The 26,949-nt window shown below is 36.6% G+C and overlaps 1 long non-coding RNA gene across 1 annotated transcript in view; it reads right to left on the reverse strand.

The window, feature by feature from the left end:
* Positions 1 to 26,949, reverse strand: part of LOC118174306 — a 160,164-nt gene that overhangs the window by 132,369 nt on the left and 846 nt on the right. The window contains exons 2-4 of the long non-coding RNA XR_004754607.1: positions 14,193 to 14,306; positions 9,726 to 9,876; positions 8,778 to 8,855 (exon numbers count right to left, since the gene is read on the reverse strand). This is a non-coding gene — a long non-coding RNA (uncharacterized LOC118174306). The remainder of the gene's footprint in view (positions 1 to 8,777; positions 8,856 to 9,725; positions 9,877 to 14,192; positions 14,307 to 26,949) is intronic.

The raw sequence follows: 26,949 nt of genomic DNA on the forward strand, positions 1-26,949 counted from the left end.
ATCTGGGAAATATACTTTATTTTTGTATGTTTTATATAAGCTTTTATGTTTTGTTTCTGTTCCACATTTTGGGCTGGCAAAGTTTAAATAGTGCATCTCTCACTGACAAGTTCCTTCATGCTGACAAGGAAGAAAGTTGCAGTTTTCCTTTTTATTTTTCAGGTCTACTTATGCTTATTTAATGAAGCATAAATATGGATGGCACCTTCCTCCTTACATCAGTTGAAGACATCAGAAAATGCATTCAGCTGCAAAAGCACCTCCTTTTTAACCAGTCTTTAAATAGTTTCTTTGTGTGTGTTTTTTTTTTTTTAATTATTATTATTATTATTATTATAGATACTTGTGCTTGGTTCACACACACAAGCCACTCAATGTCTGAAACTGTCTGTCCACATAAATTCATTGTACTCATTTCAGAAAAAAAAATAATAAGAAAAAAACTTATGCAGCACTAATAACAAGAAAATCCTTTCATGCAATAAAAACATAGAGATTCGTATTATTATTCTTTTACTTCATTTCTACTTATTACATACGTGCTCAGATTTAATGTTTATATGCAGTTCTTTCCTTTTTAACTGTACCACTACAAAGAGTCTGTCCCCCAGTCCTGCATGGCACCAGCCATACCTAAGAGATAACACTACCTAAACCCTTCCTGAGAGATTTTTAGTCCTGTTCCCAGAGGATATGGAATGAGTTCATTGCCTTCTTCTTCACATGAATATTGTATGTACATTTTACCAAAGGACATTCCTATGTATCCATTTCAGAATCACTGTATGCTGCAAACTGGCTTGTAACATTCCTCAGCTCCTATTCCATCCCCTACCTGGTGTGTCATCCTCCTTTCAGCTCACTCGTGCTTTTGCAGTTTCTATTAACTTCTTAGGGTTGTTGGTTCTTTTCAGGCTCATTTAGTCCAGTGGACTAGGGGTGGACAAGAAGAGGTATATAGCTGGATTATTCAAGAAAAGAAAGGTTGCCTGTGAGAGGCAGATTTTGACATGCAGGTCCACACACCGTACCTGATTACAGAAGCTGTTCAAGTGAGGTTGGATGACATGACAGATTTTTCTAGTATTGACCAAGGAAACCCACTCCTGTACTGGTACCCAGAACGACTTTTTTAAATTTATACAGACCTAATTGTTTATACACTCTAAGAGTATTATTAATCATCTACTTACTATCTGCTCTTCCCGCAGTTTCCATCATAAAAGTATTTAACACTCACAATTCCCTGCACATGTTCAGATCCAAGAAAAAACCTGCACGGAAATGGCATGCTTACGTATCTCCAGATGCAGTCTGCCAGGCACCAACTCCATCAGTCCAAGTACCCTTCAGATCAGAAGCTGTTGTGGCTGCAGTGCAAGGGAGCAGCAAGAGCAAGACACTCCACCCGGCGGCAAGCCAGCAGCTAACGGGGACCACAGCAGCCCTATGAGCACCCAGAAGAGCAGGACAGGCCAGTGACCCATGTCTGCTTTCTGGCTGCAGCAGACTTGTATCTGGCCAAGTCTGAGTGTAGATGCATAACTCCATACCGGTTTGTAGTCAACTGTAGATGGAGGATGTAGGCATCATTCTCTGAACTTGTTTTGGGTTCAGGCTTATGAAACACTCAGATTAGCTGAAAAAAAAAAATATTTCTGTAATATACTGTGATCTCTCTTCTTTCTAAGGGGATCACAAAGTTATTAACAAAAGTGGCTGATCTGCAGACATAGTTTTTCAGGGAACATGTGCTGGAATTTAAACTTAAATTTACTCACTGCAGAACTTCATTATACACCAGAGACCATCCTTCACCACTTACCAACACAGCTAAGAAAAGGTTGGTATCTAAGCTTGTAAAACTGACATAAAGACTTCAACAAAGGAAAAAGGAGGAAACAAACAAACAAACAAACAAACAAAACAGATCCTACAAGCCAGAAGCTAATCATCCTCTGCAGAAAAATATCTGCTTCTACAGAAGAGGAAGTAATCTTAAAACACATACATACATATTTATATTTGCTCATACCTGTGCTCATTAGTGTCTATATATACATGCACACGTAACATTTCAGCTGGTTTACATGTGTAGACACATTGACAAAAGATCTTTGTTAGAAAACTAAGTAGTGAAAAATGTGGAAAGCATTCCATGCATCTTATTTCATGTTTTCTTTAAATGCATCAGTTACATGTTTATGCGCCAAGACCATTGACAATGCCAGTGTTAAGCCATACAAGGAGAGCCACACTATATTCACACAGTATGAAGCCAGTTCCTTAGTACAAACTGTTTGGTTTTCAGTTCACACATTGATACAGAATAAAGGACTCCTATAGTCAGCAATTTCAATTAAGCTTGTTAGATTACAGCTGAAATACAACACTGTCTATTGTATCTGCCTGAGAAAAACATTGGGAAGAGTATCAGCATGTCATCACCACTTAAAGGAGAAGGAGAACAATACTTAAGTGCATATTCATCATTTCTATATGGAAGGACAAGAACATGGAGAAATTTAAAACATGTATATGTATTCTATACAGAAGCACACAAAAAGGAATTGTAGATGCATGCCTTTTGGATTTGTTTGTTTTCTTCATTTTTTTTCTTTTGAAAGGATTAGAAAATGAGACAATGCAAACTGCAGAACTTTTAAGTCATTTTTATCTCTTCAAGTTATACCAGAATAACAGAACATACTATTAAACTCTCTTTTTCATTCTAAACACAACTTTTTTTTGTACCTAGTTCTTAAAACTGTTTCATTTATAGCACTACATACTTTTTCGAGAGTTTATCACAGAACAAACTTTTATTTTATGTGTAGCAGAATTAGAAACTGCTGCTATAATTATACTTTCTCATATCACCAGCAGCTTAAATAAAGGTTTGTTTAAAGAGGCCCACTGGTTTCAGAAATACAGGCCTTACAACTGTTTGCACATATACAAAAGAAATGTTTAACTGGAAAAGCAACTCTTATGCTGAAAACAAACAAACAAAAAAAACAACCAACCAAACAAAAAAGAGTGAAATTTCATGAAAAATACAAAACTACATTCATCTCATGTGTGACTCAAGCCATAACCCCTATCTGAAGGCACGTCATATCTGTAATTTAGCAAGCTTTTGCTGTACTAAGTAGAACCATGAAACTTCCAGTCTCAAGAAGCTGTGGAAGTCTCCAGTGAAATATTTTACAGTTAGTAGTGAAACATATAGTGCATTTATTCTGCAAAGTTCATAAAGAGAAGTTTGTTGGTGTCCTTGAGAGATTCATCTAATCCAGAACAGGAAGGTGTGTATATGCCTGCAGGAAAAAGGGAGGTCCCCCACCTATAGCTGATATCTGTGGTATATCCAGAACATAAGTGTAACAGAAACCTATCAATAACGTACAAGAAAGGGGACTTCTTCCAGACTATTTTTTCTTATTATTGGCTCAAAAGTCGTTATTACTGCAAGTAAATGGATATTACACCTGAGTTAGATTGTTCAGAGCAGCTGCCCAAAAAAATTTGTATAAAGAGCTGTACAGTTACAGCAGTCAAAACAGCAAATGACTGGACAGTAAGGTTGACTACAGCAAAAAGAGATGTATGTGGGAATGCCAAACCCCAAAACTTAGCAACTTGTTTTTGCTTAATATTTTCACTTAATCCCAATATTTTATGGTCAAAGGATTATATCTGTCCAGGGAAGGAATGAGACAACTAACCTTACCAGGGATATCTGGGCTGTCTGTATTTTTCTCCTTCTATGTCTGTATCACTTCTCCTTTAAACTATACATTGGAAATACCCAAATGTTATTTAATTATGCTACAATTGCTTCCAACATTATTTAGTGTAATGTCTTTTATGTCCTTCCCCCAAAGGCTTCTCTTTCATCTACAATACCCATAAATTTTTCTTTACAGTCCATGGCATCATTAATTTTAATGTTATCCCTCTAAGATTTATTTATTTTTTTTTTTATGTGCTGTACACTAGTTTTTAAACTCTTTGGCTCTACTGCTCACATTTCAGGTGTTTGTGTTATTCCTGACTTGCCATACAAGATTACTTAGCAGGTGAGGAGGCAGTCATTCTGCTCATGTATTTGAATACTGACCAGCATAGTGTTAATGTTTATTTTGTCTTTGTACATATTTCTGCTGACTATCTGCCATATACTTACTCACCTGTACTTTCTTCCTTCTGTGTACTAAACTCAAACTCAGAGGTTACATTAGTCTCCTAATATTTTCCCTCAGGTCTGTATTTAAAACATTTATTCATATGTAAAAATTGAGAAAGGCTTGCAAACATTTTCTAAAAAAAAGAAAAAAAATAGAAAAAAAAAAGAAAAACAAATAAAAAAGCTCTGTTATTCAACTAAAGTTCCTACCAAGAAACTTGAAAACAATGAAATTTTGATCTTGTCACTGCCTAGCATCACTTCAATACTACTGGTACACTACATGGGTATTTTTACATCCCAGGAGATTCTCTAACTTGAGTAAAAAGGCACCACTTTATTTTCTCGTCTACACTAAAATTCATAAACACGAGAAGACCATCCACTTATCAGGGTGCCATCATTCTTTAATGGAGTATACTCAGATCTCCCAAATTACTATTTCATTAACTGTCTTATTTTCCCCCATCTCATAAAAGCAGTTTCAGCCATATGTTCAGAGAGCTCAGGATTCCACTTTCTCCTAATAAACCCTCACCTGGCTCTGCTCAGCTTCTTGCTCTTCTTTCCTGAAAAGCTGGTATCCCTGCAGTGCTGTGTCCTGAAAGCAAGGAGAATCTCCTTAAAGCGGTAATTCCATTCCCTTTGCCCATGAGCTAAGGCTAAACTTCATATGGACGGCAGCTAATGTCTGCTACCTGGTAATGTAAACAAGTACTTAATCAAACACGATGGGTTTGAAGTAATTTGGATCCAGAAATAGTAATAATCTGGATTGAAATAATGTTTCTTGTCCGAAACATCGTCATATGTTTCTTGTGCTATTGTCACTTTGTTTTTTTTTTTTTAAAAAAGGCACACCTAATAGGTCACAAAAGAACTTACAAAAATATTCAAGAGACAGCCTGCGAATTTCCTTTTTTCTTTTTTTTTTTTTTTCTTTCTTTTCTAAACCTGTTCTGTTATTCAGTAAAAATATATCTGAGTAAAGTACTTTTTATCATAAATTTCCCTTATACTGGCCCTCCCGTTCTACACCAAACCGCTATCATTTTTCTACATGCAGGGAGAGTTTCCAGCTGGATCTTTAAGGCTAAGCTTTTGCCTTTCCACAAAAAGGAAGGCAAAATACAGAAAGGAAGGAGAGAAGATAAAGATCCAATTAATTCATGCTGAGTGAACAGGCAAACAGGTACTGCTGAGCAGGAATCACCCCTCAAAAAAAGGCATATATTCTTTTGATGACAATTAATTACACTTTTCAAAATATAAATTCCAGCACTCGAAACAACAGGCAAGAGCATTTCATTTCAAAGAAAGGGGAACACTGCAACATTCCCTGTATAAGAGAATACACTTGAGAGAAAGCACATCTATGAATCATAGTAGAAAGCTAACTAACCCTGCAGCAGATTCTTCCAGCCAGACGGATACATAAAAGACAGAGTTTGAAGGATTTTTGCATTTACTCAAGCTAAAACATTCATGAGCCTGCAATATTAACAGAATGCCACACTGATGCCCTGAGACAGGGCCCTGGTGCTCAGCCAGGACGCTCCATTTCCAGCTGACATCTCATTACACCTTCATTGTATTTGCACATCATCTGGGGCACATCATGGCTCAAGTACTGAGTTGATTGAGTATCCATTGTATGGCAATACGTATTTTACAGCTATGTTTTGGGGAAGAAGATGGATTTTGTACACTATATGGCTTCTAAACAGTTCCTATTAAGTGTATAAGGAGAGTAAATTCTAGGAAACAAAAGAACATGCCAGGGGGACAAAGCTAACTTCTAAGCCTCAGCCAGCAGAAGAGGAGCTCCGAGTTCACATTGGCAAACATATAATAGTAATAATAATAATAATAATAATATAAAATTAAATTTAAAAAAAAAAAAAAAAGAGAGAGAAAGAAAGGAGAGATCCTAAAAAGACTTATTATCCATTAGCCTGCAAAGTCCATTCCTGTGGGGTCAATATAACTGAAAAAGTAGTCCTGAGCAAAATTCCTCCTGCTGAAGGACAACAGATAAATCAAGGGCTCCAACATACATTTGACAATTAAAATTGTGCTGTTTTATTCTTTCTCTATTCTTCATTCTCCCTTTAGTATTTAAACCAGCCCAGAAGTTCTCATTACAAGTCATATGAGTAGTTATTAGACCTCAATACCCACTGGGCAGGATGTTGTCAATCCAGCGTGTTGCTTCTCCAAATAAAAAAAGACACTGAATAAAATAACTAGATGCATACTTCAGACAAAAGCTTTCTAAAAGTTCTGTTAGGGGTGACTTTAAAAATCACCAACTCTCTTTGTGTCACAGTATTTATTCCAAAGTAATGCTACTTTTGGAATAGAAGTGTTTGAGGTACCCTTTCTTCATACAAAGATTGTGTTACACGACCATAGGCATCCATGGGCAGCCTACAAAGAGCACAGCAGGAATTACTCGGTTACCTTTTTAAGTGGAGGCTATATGCACAACAAATTTGCTCCCTGACATATCAGGCTTGTCTTAAATTGATTGGGTGTACTTTTCATCTTGGCTTGCCTTTATATAGAATAATTGCACTTTAACTACATTCACAAGAAGAGTTCTTTACTTGTTTTTATTTCAATGTTTTTCAAGAATAATCAATATGTGAACAAGTTCAAATAGGCCAGGGAAATTGAAATTTAATCCCACATAAGCACGTATAGTGAGCTTGCTGGATAGTTAACAGCAGATTGAAATTCTGTTGCTGCTGAAACAAGTTGCAAAGTGATTTAATTACGGGAAAAAGCAGTTGGTATTTTCTTAATTATGAAATTTATCAGAAAGTACTCCAATTTCCAGATAACAAACCCCAAAAGTATAGAAATTCCATATCTGAGTGCCAAGATAAAATGGACTTCAAATTGTATCTACAAGTGAACAAGATAGCTGTGTCATTCTACTTAAATAAACTGTTATGTTCCAATAAACACCGTTTAAGTATTTCATCATCTTTTAATTATACAGCCTGCTAATTGGCAGGATACCTGTAAAGCAGTACATGTATGTTACCTGTAAAACATACATGTATGTTTTTTCTAGCCTGATTATCATTTTTGACCTTTCCTGCCCCATGAACTCACCAGATCAAAACTGCAAACTCAGCTTCAGTTAAGCCCATGGATACTTTCTCTGCTGTTTGGGTGCCACAGTGCAAGGCAACATGGAGCAGCTATTTTGGTGTTTGTTTACTGGATACATAATTACATGCAATAAGTACATGCATCTTTCCATCCTTCTCAGAAAACCACCTTTCACACTTTATTATCACTTATTAAAAAGCCTACTGCTGGCTTGATTGAAGTGTGTAGGCTGCACTATACTTACCTGCAAATAAAGCACCTTCGTTTGGTTCTTTAAGTTACTTCAGAAGCTCTCCCTGTTATTACATGCCTCCTTTTCATATTATGAATTTCACACATTTAACTGCTTTTGTGTTTCACTTAAAATGTTGTTTATTGGTGGTGCAAAAGTAAAGCTTGACTAGTAATGCCTGCCTTTTTCTTTTCATGCTTTCCCTCAGGGGATGCAATTCAAGTGACATTATGGATGTGGATTATTCATTTCTGAAAATCTTTTAAGTATCTCTCAACTAAGCAGGTTCTTACATTTTTTACCTGTAGAGGGAGGGGGAGAATCATATTATAGAGTTCCCATTCTTCCATAAATATGATTTAGTAACAGAATATACATAATCATATCTTTCTCAACAGATACTGTGAAGGTAAAAAAATCTATCTAGCTGGAATATTGTGCAAAGCCAAAATCTCTTTTTTGTACCACAGCATCATTTCTCTTGCTTTTTTCAAATGTAAGAATATTCTTACTGAAGACTGGCACAGCTCAAAAGTCTTATGGCAAATGTAGAAAAAAGTAAAGTAGGGGAAAAAAAATACCTGTGTGGTTTATTTTATCTCACATAAAATAAAAAATGTATTGATTTGGGATACATTGTTTCATTATTACTTACATAGTGCCAGCAATATTTTAACTTCTTTAAAAGTCATTTACTTTCCTTGTCTTCAGAAACACATAACCAAGGAACAGAAACTCTGCAAGAGAATTTTAATCCACCCACTGACAATTCAGTAACTATGTGGTTTCCTTTGTCCACCTAATATTCATAAAAGCAGCATCTTTCTTTAATTACATTTTAAAAGTATGAAGCGGGTCAGTACACTACAACAAAAAGCCTATTAGAGCTTAAGAAGATATGGAAACATAGTTGTCTTCTGCTATCAACTATTTCCTTCAGCTTTCCTCTTTGGCTAAAATATTTTTCACCCCAAAAAAGTAGGTTACAATTCAACACTCCACTGTTGTCATTGTTGTCATGACTGGATTTTTTTTTTTTTTTTTTTTTTTTTTTTTCCCCAAATCGGCCTGTGTTAGATAAACAGCCTGAAAGGAAGACTGTTAGACAATCTACTTTTTATCCTCTGGGAGGTTCTCTATAGTGAATGTGATCAGGTGACAGGAGATACATATCCATAAACTCAAAGATATGTACATAAATTCAAATCGATGACACTCAGCATTATGATTTACCACATAGTATATTGTGCTCATAAATTATCCGAATTTCTAGAAGCTTCAGTTGTATGCATGCTACTGAATTCTGATTGCCTGTTTTGAAAATTAGAATACTTTGATTTCTATGCCAGTTTTGTAAGGAAATAAATTACACAGATGTAACACCAACCTGTCATTTCTCATCCCCTCCCTCCTAACTTTTGAATGAATTGGCTAATTTTGATCAAATCTGACAAAAAGACCTGGTCTCAAAGATATCAAGTTCCAACAAGTTTCCATGAGAACTGACAGCTGAGTAGGAGACAAAGACTGACATGAGTCTTCCCAGTGAGGAAAATATTGCTGTGTAAGCTCAGCAATTATCTGTTATGCTTGACATACCAGCAAGCCGATCACTGTGTATGTATCAGCCCCACAATCCGCTTACATGTAATTCAGATGCAGTCACAGGTCTTCTGCTTCTTACCTAGCCACAATCAAGGGATCACAGGAGTAGTTTGGACGTGCATTTGGGAATCAGTGTAGAAGCTAGATTTTAACAATGAAAGGTGAATGGAAAATGGAACTGTAGCTTGAGTGCACATATTGGAAACCAGGCTTACATTTATCAGCTGTAATAGGATCATTTTTTAAAGTTTGCAAAGTGTTTGTAATCATTAACTCACTATAATCCAAAACAATAAAACACAGGAAAACTCAGCAAATGTCAGACTTGCTGTGATTTAACAATGTTGCAAACAAAACAGCAGTGCCAGTGTTAATTCAAGTGGGCCAGTATCCCTGAGTGCTCTTGAATCTCTTTGCACAACCACCACTTGACCCAGGAGGCCTGGTGTAATCGTGCCCTTTTTAGCTGGCTCTACGCCTGCTTGATCAGTAATTACACAGTTGGCATAGCCCATACACCTCAATAACTGAACCTTTAAAGAAGAGATTCTTGGTATGCTGTGGAAGTACTCTTACCTTCAGGCCATTGTCTGCATGATCTTTGGTCCACATTGAGCTGAGAGAATCCTAGCGTTCCCTGCTTTTTGCTTCTGTTCTGTTCTGCTGATGTCAAACCCCAGCTCTGAAAGTTTCAATTCACCATTTCTTTCTAGTCTCCTCTGGCAGGCTGACCAATGCCATGTAAAGAAGAAAAAAAAAAAACAAATAAAATAAAACAGTCCCTTCTCCTTACTTCTATTGCTTTCCTTGCTTATTCAGGAAAACATCGTATTACTTTCTTATGCAAAGGCATTGATTGCACCAAGCACTCAAGTTCTATTATTTTTCTATTATGACTCCTTGATCTTTTCCAGTTACTGCTTTCAAAGCCAGTATTCCATTCTGCTGATGAATTACCATACTTACATCTGCTCAGATCTAATAAACACTCCAAAACTGGAGGTCCATCACTGCTACTGAGAATACCTGTTCGAATTATCATTTAACCAACCATATCCCTCCCTCATCCAGATGTTACAGAGCATAAAAAATAAGAAATCATTCCAAAGAAATCTGCACTGCAGTCATCATCAAAGTGAGTAAATAAAGGAGAGCTGATAGGACACCACACACCAGGCAAATCACTGTGATCTTCAAAGAGAAAGGTAATGGATTTCTTTTTCTAAACATAGTTTTTCTTTGAGATTCAGAGGCCTTCATGTTAAATTCTGTATTTTTAGCTCCCAAATGACCATCTTGAGTTAAAGTGCAGCAGTTTATTAGCATCAGAGTAAGAAAGCAATGATAGATCACTGTGATTCTTCTGTCCTTGTACAGTAATCAAAGAATCGTTTACTAATAGGCTGACTTGCTTCCAACAGCAGAAATCACACAGCTCCATCTTGTGGAAGATACGATTCCCTGTGTTCACATCCTCCAGATGACTTCTGCCTTTGTTATTGCTTTAGCTTTAGACATTTTTTACCTACAAGGTTTTGCCTAATACAGATATTTTTCTTTAACGTGTAAATTACACATCATCATCAAGAGAGGGAGAAATCTGTCTACTATTTTTATTTACATTCTTCTGTTTGTTTTCTCCTAAACAGGTTCAGACTTTAACAACTCATGTTTGTATGAAGTGTTACCAACAGAATCAGGTGTCAGGTGCACATTCAGCACAAACAGGTGAAGATTGGCTACTTTTTCTTTCTATCCTCTTTTTTGCCCCGTAAAATGTTGAACTCCTTACAGAAGTGTCTTCTGCAAACATGCCATAAATTAGCACTAAAAATATTTGATTTTCAGTCTAGTTTTACTTCTTAGCAGGGAGCATTAGCAATTCAGTTTAAGTGGCAAGAAAGCACAGGACAGCAGAGTTTGTCTTATTCCATGTAAATGTGTAATGTTTTCATAATCTAATGTTGTTAAAGTGAACCAACTCATAACAACTTTAACCTCAAATGAACAAGGCAACTTCCCGCATGATCAAGAAAAATGCCTTCCTGGACATGATTAAAGATTCTGGAGACAACTGTGGCAGTGATCCCTACTCCTTTGTTGCAGTCTCATTGTCCCAACTAGAACTTGGGAAAGGACTGTACATCAGAAATAAGCACATTACCATATGCACTCCACAGATGCTGATTCTATTACTGTTGCGTTCCCAAGTGTAGTCTGTATCTTCCTACTGCCTCCTCCCTCCTGTGATAAGAATGGCATTGCAGGGAGAGAGAGCTTTAAGTCTTCAACAAACACAAGTTCATAGTTATCCCTTGTGCATTTCTTCAGCAGCTTCTTGGACCATTGTCTAAGATTATGGCACCACTTACCACAAAAGGTAAATTCCTAATTTAAGATGAATACATGAGTACATGAGTACAAACTAAGACTTTTAGAGTGAGGGAAAAAAAAAAAAAAAAAAAAAAAAAAAACCTAAGAACTCCAACCTTTCTGGGTGATAAGGGCCTCTCTTTATAAGGGTGATTCTTTTGCCTGACATGTTATAATATTTATCAATCTACTCTTTTGTCATTGAGGGAGTATTTCATATGACATAAGAGAAAAGTAAGCATCAAACAAAAATTCCCACATTCAAACAAATATTTACTCTGCCCCATATATTCACTATTTCCTCCAGAGTCCACATTTAGGACAATTATTCACCAAGTTTTTCTTTTAATTTTGTTCACCATACAGTATGTGCAGTGACCAGGTCACCACCATCACATTTTCAAGGAACAGCAAAAAAGCAATTTTAACAGGCATAATTCAAATGTTGTGAAACTCTCTACTTAATATCAGCAAGTCAATATCAAGATTTACTGCTAAGTTGCTAAATAGGGGTTGACCAAATTGGAAATGAAAAATCTTAAATCATTCAACTATAGAGTCTTCATGCATAAACTTCTGCACCATGCTACCAGGAAAACATTCATATTTTTTTTTTACTTTTGGCTTTATAACATGCATGGGGAAAGTTTATTAATGTCTTAGTGAGCAGAGGTCTACACACCAAGATTCATGATGAAGGTCTTTAGCACATAAATCAGTATAAAGACTGCTACATGTTTTGACGTTTGAAGTAATTTTTGGTATTTGGAGAAGAATGTATTTTCCATAAAAATTGCAGTCTAATGTAATATTTGTCTATCAGATTAACCCAGCCCCTATTCACTGAAGTTTACTGAAAAAACAGTGAGCAACGTGACTCACGGGACTAGTTGCAAATGACTCTGGGAACATTTTTCCCATTAATTTATAATTGAAATGCGTGAGTGGTCAGGAATGACCACAAACATTCCCTCAAGTCTTCTAATTTAATTAAAAGGATAAATGATCACAAGTATTTTCATCTTTTTAATTAGTTTTAAATTAATGTTCAATGTGAGAGCCAGAAGTCCTAAGAGTAAAAGTAAGGAATTGTGTACAGGAGCTTCTGCTGATATGCCAGATCTGCAAGATGAACATCCATGAGCAGATTCAGAAGTTTGTAACATGCTCCATTTGAACAAAACGGATTATTTTTCATTCACATTTTTTTTATCCCCACAACAAAGCAAACAATGTATAACACGCACAAACACAGACAAAAAAACACTGCTTCAAATACAAACACAATAACCAAAACCAGCTGCTTATTAAAATACAGATTTGGACAACAACAGCCTGAGGCTGTCTGAATCTGCACATACAGGCAAAGAAATGCAATAGCCAAAAATCTTCTAAAAATCAGGCAGAGTCTCTACTTTTAGAGAACATGCCAAGACATGAGAAAAAGAAAGGCAGAATGGCATCTTGGTTCTTTCCCTGCAAAGCATATTCCACTCCCCTTGTAAGACAATTTGTCACCACTTCACCCCACTAAACTCGCCTTTCCTGCTGAGAAACATTTGGATAGTCTTCTCTTCTGGTAGGAGTCAAAATAGCAGCTCTCCAGATATGACTGAGAAAAAAATGCCTCATCTCTTCCACTAACATTTTATTGTATGAAATTTCAGGAATAGTATCAACTTGATTTCTCTTCATTCAATTTTGAAGTAGTTTTTGTTTCTCTGAGAAGTATCACTCTGTAACTCTAGAAAACAAAAACTACAGAAAGGATGAAGGAAAAGAACCAAAAGAAAGGATTTGCCAAGGCTCATACCCCACCCCAATCTGTCAATGCTGACAAGAACCAGCTACCTCTGAACGTGGGTGGATGCATTAGTTCATCCTCTCTATCCAATCAGTCCTTGGACCGTAATCCAGAATCTGCCAACAAGGCTGCCAATTAGTGCCAGTCATGATAGGCTTTTCTGTGATGTGGACACCTATTCAAGAACAATTGGACCGATACTATCAAGCTGCTTTACATCTGCCTCTAAAGAACCTTTACATGACTTTGTAACTTGCACTTACTACCTAGATTAGCCAGGTTGAAATATGAATCCATAGATTTGGAAAATACACTGCTCCCCCCTAAAACAGGCTGTATGGTGGAGTTTATCATTGGAAGCACTCTTAGGCTTTGCAAGAAAGTGCCAAGAGAAACATCCCCTAGAAAGAGAAAGGAATTTTTCAATAGGGCTACAATTATTTCATTCCCCAAAAGCAGGTGATTAAACATTATGTTAATTTGGATAAATACTAAGAAAGTATTAAAGCAGTATTACCAGACAAATCAAACAACAAAAGAGGTGCTAAATATTACAGCTGCTACAAATAATACTTTTTAATGATACTCTGTGTTGTGTATGGTGTTTAGAAAGTAATTATGCACCAACTGCAGTTCTAGTCTGGCACATTTAATCAGCTGTAATCTTATGTATTTTGTATTTTCGTTATTTTACTGCATACCATTAAAATTCAAATGTTATCAAAACATGACATCAGAAACAATTTACTGTTTCCTATTTTAGACTTGAAAAAATATGACTAAATGTTAACAATAAGGCAGGTCATTATTGTTTTTTTTTGTTTGTTTGTTTGTTTTTAAATGACAAAATATAGAAAAAAACATACCTGAATCTGCTGTGTTTCCTAGTCATCCATTTATCTAGTTCTTTTCCAGTACATGTGTATTTGGCATTGAAAGTGTAATCCTGAACTCCCTGGTAATCTAGCTGGGAGATTTGGCTGCAAAAAGAATCTAACATCAGACTTAAGGCTGAGCGAATTAAAAAGCAAAATGCCCAGAAGCCATGGCAGGTTACCAGTTTTAATATAAAAGCTCTTGTTTTATTATGCATGAATATGAATACGATTTTTTGGATCCTAAAGTACTTGAATCAATGTTCAAGGGTTTTTAAGAACCTCATTATATATCTCTTTTATAGGATTATGAACATTTGCAAATGGGGTCACAAAGTAACGCTTCAAAGGCTAAAAAGTTAGATCAAGAATATTTTCCAAACCTCTTTCAAAATATTTTAAATCAAAGGCTCTGCCCAATGTACATTGCCACATTCAAAGTGTTAGCATTCCCTGTGAATTTTAGCTATATCTCTTCTTTCTTACAGATCTTACTCTTCTCCCCCCTTCCTAGGATGGCTACATCTCCACAACTTTATCCAAAAACAAGAAGTAAGACTTTCAGTTAAATTAAACTAAAATAAAGCTAAAGAAACAAAAGTACAACAAACACCAAAGCCCCTACGTATATTAAAGACTGAACTGGTTGGTCTAATTTGACTTAGCAAGCAACAGAGGGCCAAGGATAAACCATCACAGATTGATACTGGGCCTTTCTCTGGCAGTATTGTAACTACCCATTCTGAGGAGGTTTCCTTTCATTAGGGGAACAAAAAAATTGAAGCTGAATCAACAGGGGTTTTATAGATTTGTAAAAGTATCTTGCAGATCCACCCTCATTTTTCTAGATGTGTGTATACAGAGGCACTAAATATTTTACACAGGTAAATTTATTTAGGGTTGAGGTATATATACTTGGAACCTAAATGATAACCTGAGCTCTCAAATGAAGGAGTAGGTTGATATTGATACTGAGTTTTATATCAGATAAATAAATTCAGAAATAGTAACACATGAACACAACTCCTAAATCCAGAAATAAAATGTCTGCTTGGTTTAAAATGAACATGTCCTGTTGAACTAGGAATATTTATGCACCCTATTAAATACAGAAAAAAAAAGGAAAAATCTTTTTCAATGTCAGAATTACCAAGACCAGACTCCCTCTTCTACATTCTGGAAGTCTTTGTCTGTGGGAAAGACTGAAGGAAGTTGGGTTCTCTTAACATTAGCCTAGTTAACCTTCAGTGTAATCTACATTTCAGCCAGCATACTATTGTTCGGCAACATTAAAAATAATTGAAAATATATTTGCTTAACTAAGAAGAGAATAAGAGTGTATAAAGGTGTTCAAGGTGTTTTAGTGTCAGAACCTTGAGTTCGTGATGCTATAAAAAGAGGATTGCAAAGAAATATCACTTCAAAAAATGATGCAAGAAAAAAAGATTGTATGTGAAGCTTCTTTACAGTAAACCAAGCTTTTACAATATTTATATATGTTCTTGGCTTCATATGCCCCAGGGTCACTATTAAAATTTATAACAATACAGATTTTCTTGTGTTATGTATCACAATAAAACTCTCTGTTTATATATGTGTTATCATGGATGTTTTTAAATTACATCAAATAAATCCTAGTCAACTACTGTTAAAAAAAAAAAAAAAAGGCAAACTGCTACACCTAAACAAATAAAAATAAAATCTATAAAGCAATTTTAAAGATACCGTTTTCAGTATTCTCTAAGAGAAAGGATAGCAGTAGGTGGCAACACAATATTGCAGCAATGTCCCAGATCTCGTTCTCTAAACACTGATATAAGCCTTCTCTTCGGAGTCCAATATGAAGAAAATAGTTTCCAAATGTAATTTTTCAGTCCTTTAACTGCACACATTCCAACAGATAAACTCCCTTTCATTGTTTATCACTTCCCAGTAAGAAAATAGACAGAAATCTAGGTACAATTGGAGGGTTCCAACATCTTTCTTTAAGCTAATGTGGCTGTGAAGCTATAAAGAACAGGCTGTCACTAGGCGTATCTGGTAGCGGAATCTAGAATTCATCTCTTAGTTCTTGTCTAAAACGTCTGCTGAAAGCAAGTGCTCACATTCAAAAGTGCTGACAACCTGCAGCAGGAATTCTACAGAGATCTAAGACAATATTAGCTTCTCAAACTTCTAGGAATAAAACTTTAAGAAAATCCACAGAAAATTTAGTATACCTGTCCCAGGAATGTTTGAAAAAGTGTTCATCTGAGTTCATTTCTTAATAAACGAACGGGGCAAGATTCTGCAGCACCAGATCTGCCAAGAGGCAGCAAGTAATACAACTGATCCACTGAACTAAATTTGACAAAGTGTGAAAAGTGTCAAGACAGACATTTATTTGTGACAAAGAACTCGAATAGCTTCCATGCATGATACATGCTCTTCTGCTCGTTTCCGTAACTTCCCAGTGAACTGCAGTGCTGAATTAATTGAACTGCCAACTTACGTGTGCTTTTCTTCTTTGTAAAAGTCACTGTCCAGAACAATTCACTGTTATTATATCACTACAGTACCATGTAGAAGATGATGCTTATATATCATGTATACAACAGACATAAAGGAGAATTTTTGTCACAACCCAGAAATTCTGTCAGTAGATCATTCAAAGGCAAAATCTAGCAGAGAATAGATCTAATCTACTTATCGGTATTTGCTTTTTAATTTCTATATTGCTATACATTATTTTATAATGCAGTAGAGTTTGAAGATCCCAGACTGCCCTTGATCCTATGCTGTGAGTCAGCTCATAAACACAGAGCAGGGCTTTACAGCTGCCACCTGCAAGCTACGGCACTTCTCACTCCAAGGGGCTCGCTCTGAAGAACAGCAAAACGAAGCATGTCCACACATGTCAACCACCCTCAGCCTAGTTTGTGATAGATTTGCATGCTGGCAACACCTTCTGAACTGAATTGGCTGTGGCACACCTATATGCTCCACTGGGGTATACACAGGTGGGGGAGATAATAGTATTTTTAAAATTGCCAAATTATTCACTATGTTTTGGGCAAACATAGCAAAGCCATGATTAAAACAGCCACTCTCATTTTAAAAAAATCTCAGCAAATTCCCCTTGGAGCTCCTTAATAAAGTTTTAACATCCGCCATCCATCTGGTAAACAACAGTCCTTGGAAAAACTGAGACAATGAGCAAGCAGTGCCATGAATATTCAAAGTTGTAATTGCTATGGAAACCATCTCCAGGAATTCAACCTTTAAGTATCAGAGGCACATCATGATACAATGACAGCAAAAGAAAATGTAATAATGCCTAAGACTTCAAAGTTCAAAATGCAAGAGAAAATCAAAGCACTGTGTAGGAAAAGCCTTCACCCCCTCCCATCTTTCCAGCTCTTTGGGGAGGATATTGAGGTGGGCAAGCCCTGCAGTGTCCCTTTCTGCCTGGGTTTCCCAAACGGCCCCTACCAGTACTGCCAAAAAGGATGCTCTTTCCTTAGGCAAATCACAATTGCAACCCGCCTTTCCCTGTAGAACTGAAAAACCTGGTGTAACTCTATTCAAGCCCTGCCGTTCATGTTCAAGCTTCGAGCATGCAGATAGTGGGGTCAGGTAGCAAGGACAAGGTGTCAGAGATCATAAGTAATGGCCTTGATTTCATTTCTTTTATATGAAATATTCTCAGCTTATTCTATTGTATTTGTACACCATGAAGGTATTAATGAGTAGCCCACAATATTTCCATCGTTTCATCTCACTTCCTTGCAGTATCCTGCCTGCTGGCAAAGCAGAGGGGATCTCACAATTGTTCCTGTCAGCCTCAGCCCCTATTTCTGAGTGTCACTGCAACACTTTTCATGTTGATCCGTTGAATAAAACTAGCAAATGCAATATGCATATAAGTACTACTCTGAACGATGGTGAAAAGATTTGTTATTTCTGATGAACTAGCATTTATTCTTTTTAGGTATAGAAATTATGTACCTAAAATTTATGTAAAGAAAGAATATCATCCCAATTGTTATTGCGGAAGTCTGCTGCATTTCAAACACTAACTGCTCACTTTTCATTTTTAAGATAGATCTTATCACAGTCTTATAAAGCTAAAGTCCACAAACACTTGGATTTATTTAAGGTTTACAGTAATATGCTGTTAACATTGTTGATAAGCACTAACTTATGCTTTTAAAGAAGGGACTTTATTAGCAAATTCTGCACACCCATATTTGTGCAATTATGATTTTTTTAATGACGTACACCCTTACTTATTTTGGGCCCATGGCTCTCGTTGGCCCATGGTAATATAAATTAATTTGCCTACCAAATATTTTTTCAGGTTGGGATATAAGCTCACTCTAGGAGGAGCAAAGTTACATCTTCAGTTAACTTGTACCTGATGTCATGTCACATTCGCTTTTTCAGCACACTTCATTTTGCCTTTTCTACCTTCTTTTAGTTGTAGTGTTCTAAGTGCTAGCAACCAAAGAACCTCCAGGGAACACCTGATTTCCACACTGCTGTCAGTCACACGTCTAGCCAGAGGTGAGCAAACATGCACAGTTTGTCAAGCAAAGCACATGATGCAAATTTTATGCTAGTGTTATTCTGGTGATCAGAAGACAAACAATAATTATTCTCACATAATGTCACTTGGTTTAGTTTTAATCCATCATTTTTTTTCATGAATGTGAAGTGGCAGAACGTTGCCATAATCATGTCACATCATCACAGCATTTTGGATAGCAATTGTCCAATGTAAAGCAAGGATAATGATTTTGCTTCTCTAAAACCCTTCCCTGGGATATCATCATCAAAGTTTGTTGACTAATATATAAAAATATTGGTATTGCTCAAAATGTCCAAAAGAAAAGAAATATGTAGTGTTTATTCTTGATAGAATAATAGAATAAAAAAGAAAAGTAAACTTCTTGCTCTAGCATAGAGCCAATTAGATTAATAAATATACCTTTATTGTCCAAACAAATTAATACACTTAAGCAAGGCTCCTACATCTTGGAAAAGAAAAAGTCAGACCAAAGCAATCATAGGAAATGCATAGGAAAGACAGACTGGGATTACACCACGAAGTTCTGCGATGCCAGAGGGGAATACCCAAAAAGCCTGAGAGTTGGAAAATGAAAGGCAGCAATGGAAAATCTGAAGGAATGGATCAAAATATCATGAGATATCATGCTAGAAGCACATATCTTCCTGCATAGAGCATATTTCTGTTCAAACCCAGGATCCAAGAAGTCTTTCTACTGCTTTCTACACTGTAGACTTCCTTGGGGGGAGGATGAAAGAAAAGAAAAGAAAAGAAAAGAAAAGAAAAGAAAAGAAAAGAAAGAAAAAAGCAAGAAATGTGTACCTCTATCAAATACATCAAAGACAAAAATGCAGTTGTGGTTGATCTTGTACCAGCATTAGGGGTAGCTTCCTACTTTATCTCTTTGTTGTTTTTTTTCTGGACCTGAAAATTTTGTTTTGTTTTGTTTTGTTTTTCTTTCTCAGAAGGCTGCCTCAGATCTCTGCAGACTTCTTTAACAAAGCCCTGTGTACTCTAGTTCTGTCTCTTATGTTATGCTTATGTTGCTGGTTTAAACTGCAGTTTTATCAATAATCAATTAATCCATACCTCTTCGATAGTATCTTTACTTATGTGGACTTAATTTTATTTAGAATTCTGTTCACTTTCCTGGCTGGAGCATGGTTTGAGTCTCGCATACCACAAAGTTTGTTATTGCATAATTCCTCATTAGCATACAAAGATTATAGCTTTAAAGCCATGTACTTGTTTTCTTAGCAAAAGAATGAAATGATGGGGGCAGGTCTTACACTTTCAAGGAAGTAGGAAAATGTTCAAAAGTCAGATGAGATTTTTGAGTGTTGTATTTGTAAAATATTTTATCTGACTAACATGAAGTTTAAAAGTGATTCAGAGAACTCTTGGTGCTCAGGAGAGGCAATTAACTTATTCAGGTCTAAACAAAGGAGCCAGCTTCAGTCTTAACTATGAACTGATTATTGCTGCTTCATAATTAATGGTTTCCTACAGGCTCCGAAAAACATAAGCCAACAGTTTCCTCTCTACTTTGAATTGAATTCAAAATGTCATTAAAAATAGAACAGATCACAGATTCATAATGCAATCTTACTAAGTATTCTGAGAGGTATGATAATTTGGTATAAATCTAACTTTTTGGATAGAGTTACTGAAAGCAAAGAGTGAAAAAGACTTATTGATCTGAAATGCAAGTAAAGATGTAGCTCCCAATTTCAACTTTTGTATTGCATGATGAATCCCAGGAAATTCATTCAAGCTCATAAATGCTGAGATGTTCCAGGTACTTATTACTAATGAGAAGGTTCCTTTTCTTGATGTGTTTCTCGGAAATCCAATTCATTCAGACTAGGATATAAAAGCCAACAATCACTGAAACAAAGGGAAGAGACAGTAATACACTCCCTGAACTCTGTAACACTGACAGGAGGTAGCATTGTTTCTCACTTTCAACTGCCCCAAATGAAAACATTCTAAGAAAACAGTGATGTTGTACTGCCAAGCATCTATACCTCATGTTTTGATTTGGATGCTTAGTTTTTCTTTCCTTAAGCTGTTAACCACCCTCCTTATTTCACTGGCATAGGTCAGCTGGGCAGATGGCCATCCAACTTATTTACAAGTCCTGTTTTACGTGGCACAGTCAAAACAGGAATGAGCCTTTTTCTCTGTTGAGAAATCTAAATCTCTCTTCCTAGAAAGCAGTAATCTAAATTAAGGTGACTTAGTGCTTCTGCTGAACTAAAGAACCCCGGAAGGAGATATGCACCCTTGGATAGTAAATTCAGTTTTTCTCTTGCACATAGCAATAGAACAGCCATAACTACCAGAGTTCATCTGTTTTAAAATGAAAGCTCATATTGTTTCAACCTATATAACAACATACTCCAAACTCCTAACTTCTAATCCTAATGCTGGTATGTTTTGCACCTTGGGCAAGAAATCCATAAAAGAACTGACGGCTTCACCACCAGAGCTCTGCAGCTGGCTGCGCTCTGAATATGAACAGCTCCGCTATACAACCATCACTGCCTCATTGAAACACGTCTCACTCTAGACTCTGACAGTGATAAGGTCCCCAAATCAGACAGAAATGTTTGCAAAAAGTCTACATGAGCAGCAGCTCAGCAGTGAAATGGTAAGAAGCCCTCTCTGCAATGGTGAAATTCACTCTATCTGATTTCGAGACATCAGTAAAGGCTGTTGGTGATTCTGATTTCTCTTCAGTTTTGGTGCTTGATATAGCTTTTATAAAGGAAGTGAAAAAGTGTCGTCTGTTGTCTACTTAGACCAGACTCTAATTTAAAAAGGCTTAATACAGTTAATACAGAGTTTAGTCCATAGTTCCAAGAGGGAAAAAAGAGCTTTCCCTTTGTCCTAGAACAAGCCCTAACAAATCTCCCCAAAATGAAATCATATGGGAAGGCTTCAGACTAGAGCTGTCTATGTTTGTGCAACACTGTAAAAGCTGTAATTGCTGCCTTTGCCATGTGTCTTCTATAACCAAATGCTCAGAGAAATGGAAAATTCCATATATCAGAAAAGTTTTCATCACGTTAGCTTTAGGTTCTCTTTAAAAGACAAGAAGTTACATAGGTGTGAATCTGCCCCACAGAGAGAATCAGAAGGTTCCTTCAGGGAAGAGCCTGCAGTATGCAGCCACTCAAGGGTTAAGGAAATTATTACAGATGGGATCCTACATCAGCAGCAATATCCCATTTCAGCAACAGGATACAAGCATTCTAATTAGAAATGTAAAACGACATTAATTCCACATTTACAATTTTCAAATTAATATGAAAAGGTTTCTAATAGCTATATTAGTGTGTTTCCTTGGTCAAATACTTCTGTATGGGAGAAACAGTAAATCTGATAATAGGCCTCAGGAAAAATGTCTGTATAAAACCGATAACTTCATATTAACTTCTAAGGTAATGATATTTTAACAGAAAAACTTAGGTGCAGTTATAATTTTGTCTTTTCTTGTGCTTTGCCTGCAGGATGCTACCACCGTCTATGCAAAGGTATCTCTACTTACATAGCAAGCACGTGTTTGGGATTGCAGCTTTTAAAGCAGTTACTCATCCCGCTCTGCCCACAAAGTGGCTGTGCTTTGGAAGGAACGCACGTGACTCCTTTCCCCACGGGGAATGACGGCAGTGATGGGCTGAGGCACTGTGTGGCTCTGGAGCTGCTTCCTGGTGCCTAAATACATGCTTGTCAGGGCTCTGCATCAGCAGGACCTTAGCTTTGTTCCTTCGCAAGATATTTTGACATCTCTTTAGCAAAATAGCAATCTAATAAAATATTTGGTTTGTGAGTTAGGGTAATTTTTATGTTCTAATCCCTGCATTTTATAGCTATTCTGTTGGAATCAGAACGATGAATACTCATTGAACTGCACATTTCAACTATTTGTGATATATATCTGCAATTCAGACAAACATTTTTTAAGTAATAACATTGCAAGACCATTTCTTTTCACAAATAACAACTTCCTGTAGCACTCAGATAATGTTTTTCCAACCTTTTTTCACTTAGGGCTCAGGAAACATAAAATCTTCAACTAAAATGGCAATGCCAGATTCGCATTGCCACTGCTGTACCACAAATCTACGCTGGCCACAGCTGTGAGAACACATCTACACCCTCTACATCCAGCCACAATAAAACGCTCCCCATTGAATCACCAACTGCTTCTTTTGCTAGTACCAAAGTAGTTAATCAGTGAAAGTACTTGTATGAGATGAACAGCTAAACACTTCCAAGTGAATATGATCACCCTTACAAACATACCACAGAAGTGCATATAGCACATTAATACACTAGATCTGTCACTGATATATATTGCTACAATAAGGAAACCTCAACGTATTTCACGACTTTTATATACAGAAACTATTTAAGTGGAATATTCTACATGGTCACTATTTATATAAGATGCACGTGTGGAGAAAAAAAATCAAAATTAAGACTGTTCAGGTGCTTATTACAAACTCCATGTATCTTTATAGCTTTTAATTTAGCTTTGCAATCATGGATTTTAAAAAAAAGCACTGGAAATCTTTAACAGCTGCTTAAGTTTAATTCTGAGTTTACTTAAGACAAAGTAAAGTGTTTGTTGCTGTTCTTGTATGGCAATTACACTTAAGAGGGGAATTCAGGGGAAGGAGTTGGTAATTCTAGGGTCTCAGTCCATGCAAAGCCAATCTGGGATGAGAACCTAACTTCCCTTACTCATGTTCCCTATCAGACCACACACAGATCAGTTCTTTAACTGGTGGTCACGTATAAGCCAGCAAAAGCAGCATGTCACATTTAGTTTGTACAATACCCTCATTTAAAAAAAAAAAAAAAAAAGAGAGAGAGAGAGAGAGGATTTTCTTTTATGGGGGAAAGTTTTTGTTTGTTTGTTTTTTAATCTGTAAAGAATGTTCTGTATGTAGACTGCTGGAGAAAATTCTATTTCAGTCCATCACAAATTATAGAAAGTGCCCACCTTAGAAGTAAATGTTCTATAGAATATGAAGACATGTGGCTATAAGATGGCTTATAATAACTCTCCAAAACACTGATTTTTTTTCAATTTTGAATGTAATTTTATATGTACAGATAAATATCAGTATTTATATTTTTTTTTGTTTTCCTCAGAAAATAAATTTGTTCGTAGCTTTTTTAAAAAACTAAATATATTTCCTTGGTAACCTGGATAATAAAACCATGCATTGATTTAGAGAATTTTGCTTCACAGTCTTATCTTTATAATTATGAGCTCCAGCAGATCATTTTGACACGGTCTCCCATAGGATCCTACTGGACAAAATGTCCACCATACAGCTAAATAAAAACATCATACAATGGGTGAGCAATTGGCTAACGGGCAGGGCCCAAAGGGTTACGGTAAATGGGGCTGTGTCAGGCTGGCGGGCGGTCACTAGTGGGGTCCCTCAAGGCTCCATTTTAGGGCCGGTACTTTTCAATATTTTTATAAACGATCTGGATGTAGGAATAGAAGGTATTTTGAGCAAGTTTGCTGATGACACCAAACTTGGAGGAGTCGTGGACTCGAATGAGGGTGGAAAGGCCTTGCAGAGGGATCTGGATAGGTTGGAGAGCTGGGCGATCACCAACCGTATGAAGTTCAATAAGAGCAAGTGCCGGGTCCTGCACCTGGGATGGGGAAACCCTGGCTGCACGTACAGACTGGGCGATGAGACACTGGAGAGCAGCCTAGAAGAGAGGGATCTGGGGGTCGTGGTAGACAGCAAGTTGAATATGAGCCAGCAGTGTGCCCTGGCAGCCAGGAGGGCCAACCGTGTCCTGGGGTGCATCAAGCACGGCATCGCTAGTAGGTCAAGGGAGGTGATTGTCCCGCTCTGCTCTGCGCTGGTGCAGCCTCACCTCGAGTACTGTGTGCAGTTCTGGGCACCACAGTATAAAAAGGACATGAAACTGTTGGAGAGTGTCCAGAGGAGGGCTACGAAGATGGTGATAGGCCTGGAGGGGAAGACGTACGAAGAACGGCTGAGGTCACTGGGCCTGTTCAGCCTGGAGAAGAGGAGGCTGAGAGGAGACCTCATCACAGTCTACAACTTCCTCGTAAGGGGGTGTCGAGAGACAGGAGACCTTTTCTCCATTAACACCAGTGACAGGACCCGCGGGAACGGGGTTAAGCTGAGGCAGGGGAAATTTAGGCTTGACATCAGGAGGGGGTTCTTCACAGAGAGGGTGGTTGCACACTGGAACAGGCTCCCCAGGGAAGTTGTCACTGCACCGAGCCTGTCTGAATTTAAGAAGAGATTGGACTGTGCACTTAGTCACATGGTCTGAACTTTTGGGTAGACCTGTGCGGTGTCAAGAGTTGGACTTGATGATCCTTAAGGGTCCCTTCCAACTCAGGATATTCTATGATTCTATGATTCTATGATTATTTTTACTAAAAAATGAAGAAGAACAAAGATATATTCCGTGAGGTAATGATGCAAGGTAGCAAACACCAGGACTAGGGCTGTTAATCTCTTAAAATTCATCAGCCAGTGAGTTTAGGGGATAGTTGATAAACCTAATCAGAGTTAATGCATCAAACTGTATGTAAGATTTTAGATAAATAAATATAGTAGATTTTATTTATGATGAAGTTGGTTCTGTGGGAAATTGTGAAATGCAACAATTTTTTAGGCCATTTCAAAGAAATTGACTATAGTCTTATTAGTTGGATAGCACAACCGAGGCCTAAAACACCCCCTAAACCAGTTAGAGATTTTTTTCAGTAGATAAAGGGGTCGATCAGGCTAAAATCCAAACTACAGACCAGGCCAAATATACACTGAAAAATCCACAAAATGGGAAATCTCACCATGCTTTCATAGCTGAAAATACTGAACTTTTCTTAAATACAACAGGACAGAAAACAAAATGACAATGTTTTAAAAAACGTAAAGTAAGCTTTACAGAAGTTATCTAAATACTCATTTTGTTCTCAAAGGGAGTTCTCAGCTCTTTACATTGTAAGTAACAAAGGTTTGTTAACATAATGCACAAGAACTGTCAGTAGTTTTCAGACAAGGCTGTTGTCATTACACAGATGAATAGATTAATGACTTAGTCACGGTTCTTGCATCGTTTTCTTCTCTAGTAATGATTAATAATAACTTGTCAAAATTAAAATTTTAAAAACAATTGGTTGTCAAAAGCATATTGTACAAAGAAGATTCATACTAATATTTTTGATTATATTAATGACTGAAACAAGTAATAAGCCTACGTCCAATGATTTGTTCTATTGCTCTACCATACAATTAATCTGCCTCTCATATAGCATTAATATTATGAAGTAAATAGGTCAGCTGATGCATTGTTAAAATGTGCAAGTATATTTCATTCCTGTGAGGCTGGTAACAGGCTGTACCAACCATTTATCAGCCTGAAAGTAACCTATAGTTTGTTTTTATTTTTATAAATAAAATACAAACCATTTTATATGGCATGGACTTCCTACAGTTATTCATAATGTTTACTGCCTATATATAAGTTTTGTTTAAAATTAAAAATAAGCCATCATTGTTGAATACTGAATATATTGTTCTCCTAACCTGCTATTACCAACTTAAAAGTTATACATCACTTCTAATTCTTAGCATTTTATTTATCGTGTCCCTGTACAACTTATTTCTTGTGTTTTCATGAAGACTTTTTTTAATATTACTCTGTTTCACGAAGGAAGGGAGGAAGGACCACAAGACTTCTTAAGTCTAAGTTCTGCTTTCCCAATATAACCCTGACAAATGACAGCCCTCTACTGGTTAATGAATATATAAGCAGAAGTACATCTCACAACAATTTTACATTAGTACTACATTTAGCCAAAGTAAATACATGCATACATACATACATATATATATACACACAGTATGGGGGGGCGGAAGGGCTACTAAATTGCCTGAATTATTCCATTTTATTTAGACTGCTTAAAAATCACTGTTTCTAATTCAGGTAAGAAACGTTAGGTTAAGGAAATGGTTGGCTCCTAAATTCTATGGACATCTACAGAGTATTGTAAGTCTTCAAAGTAGCAGCCTTATTGGACAACAACTTTTCATACAATATCCAAAAATAGTAATAAATGTTAATAATAATCATCGTTTTTTGTGTAAATGTTTTGGGCAGTAAAATCATAGAACATCC

This window comes from Oxyura jamaicensis, chromosome 14, assembly GCF_011077185.1.
Source record: "Oxyura jamaicensis isolate SHBP4307 breed ruddy duck chromosome 14, BPBGC_Ojam_1.0, whole genome shotgun sequence".
NCBI classification, from domain to species: Eukaryota; Metazoa; Chordata; class Aves; order Anseriformes; family Anatidae; genus Oxyura; species Oxyura jamaicensis.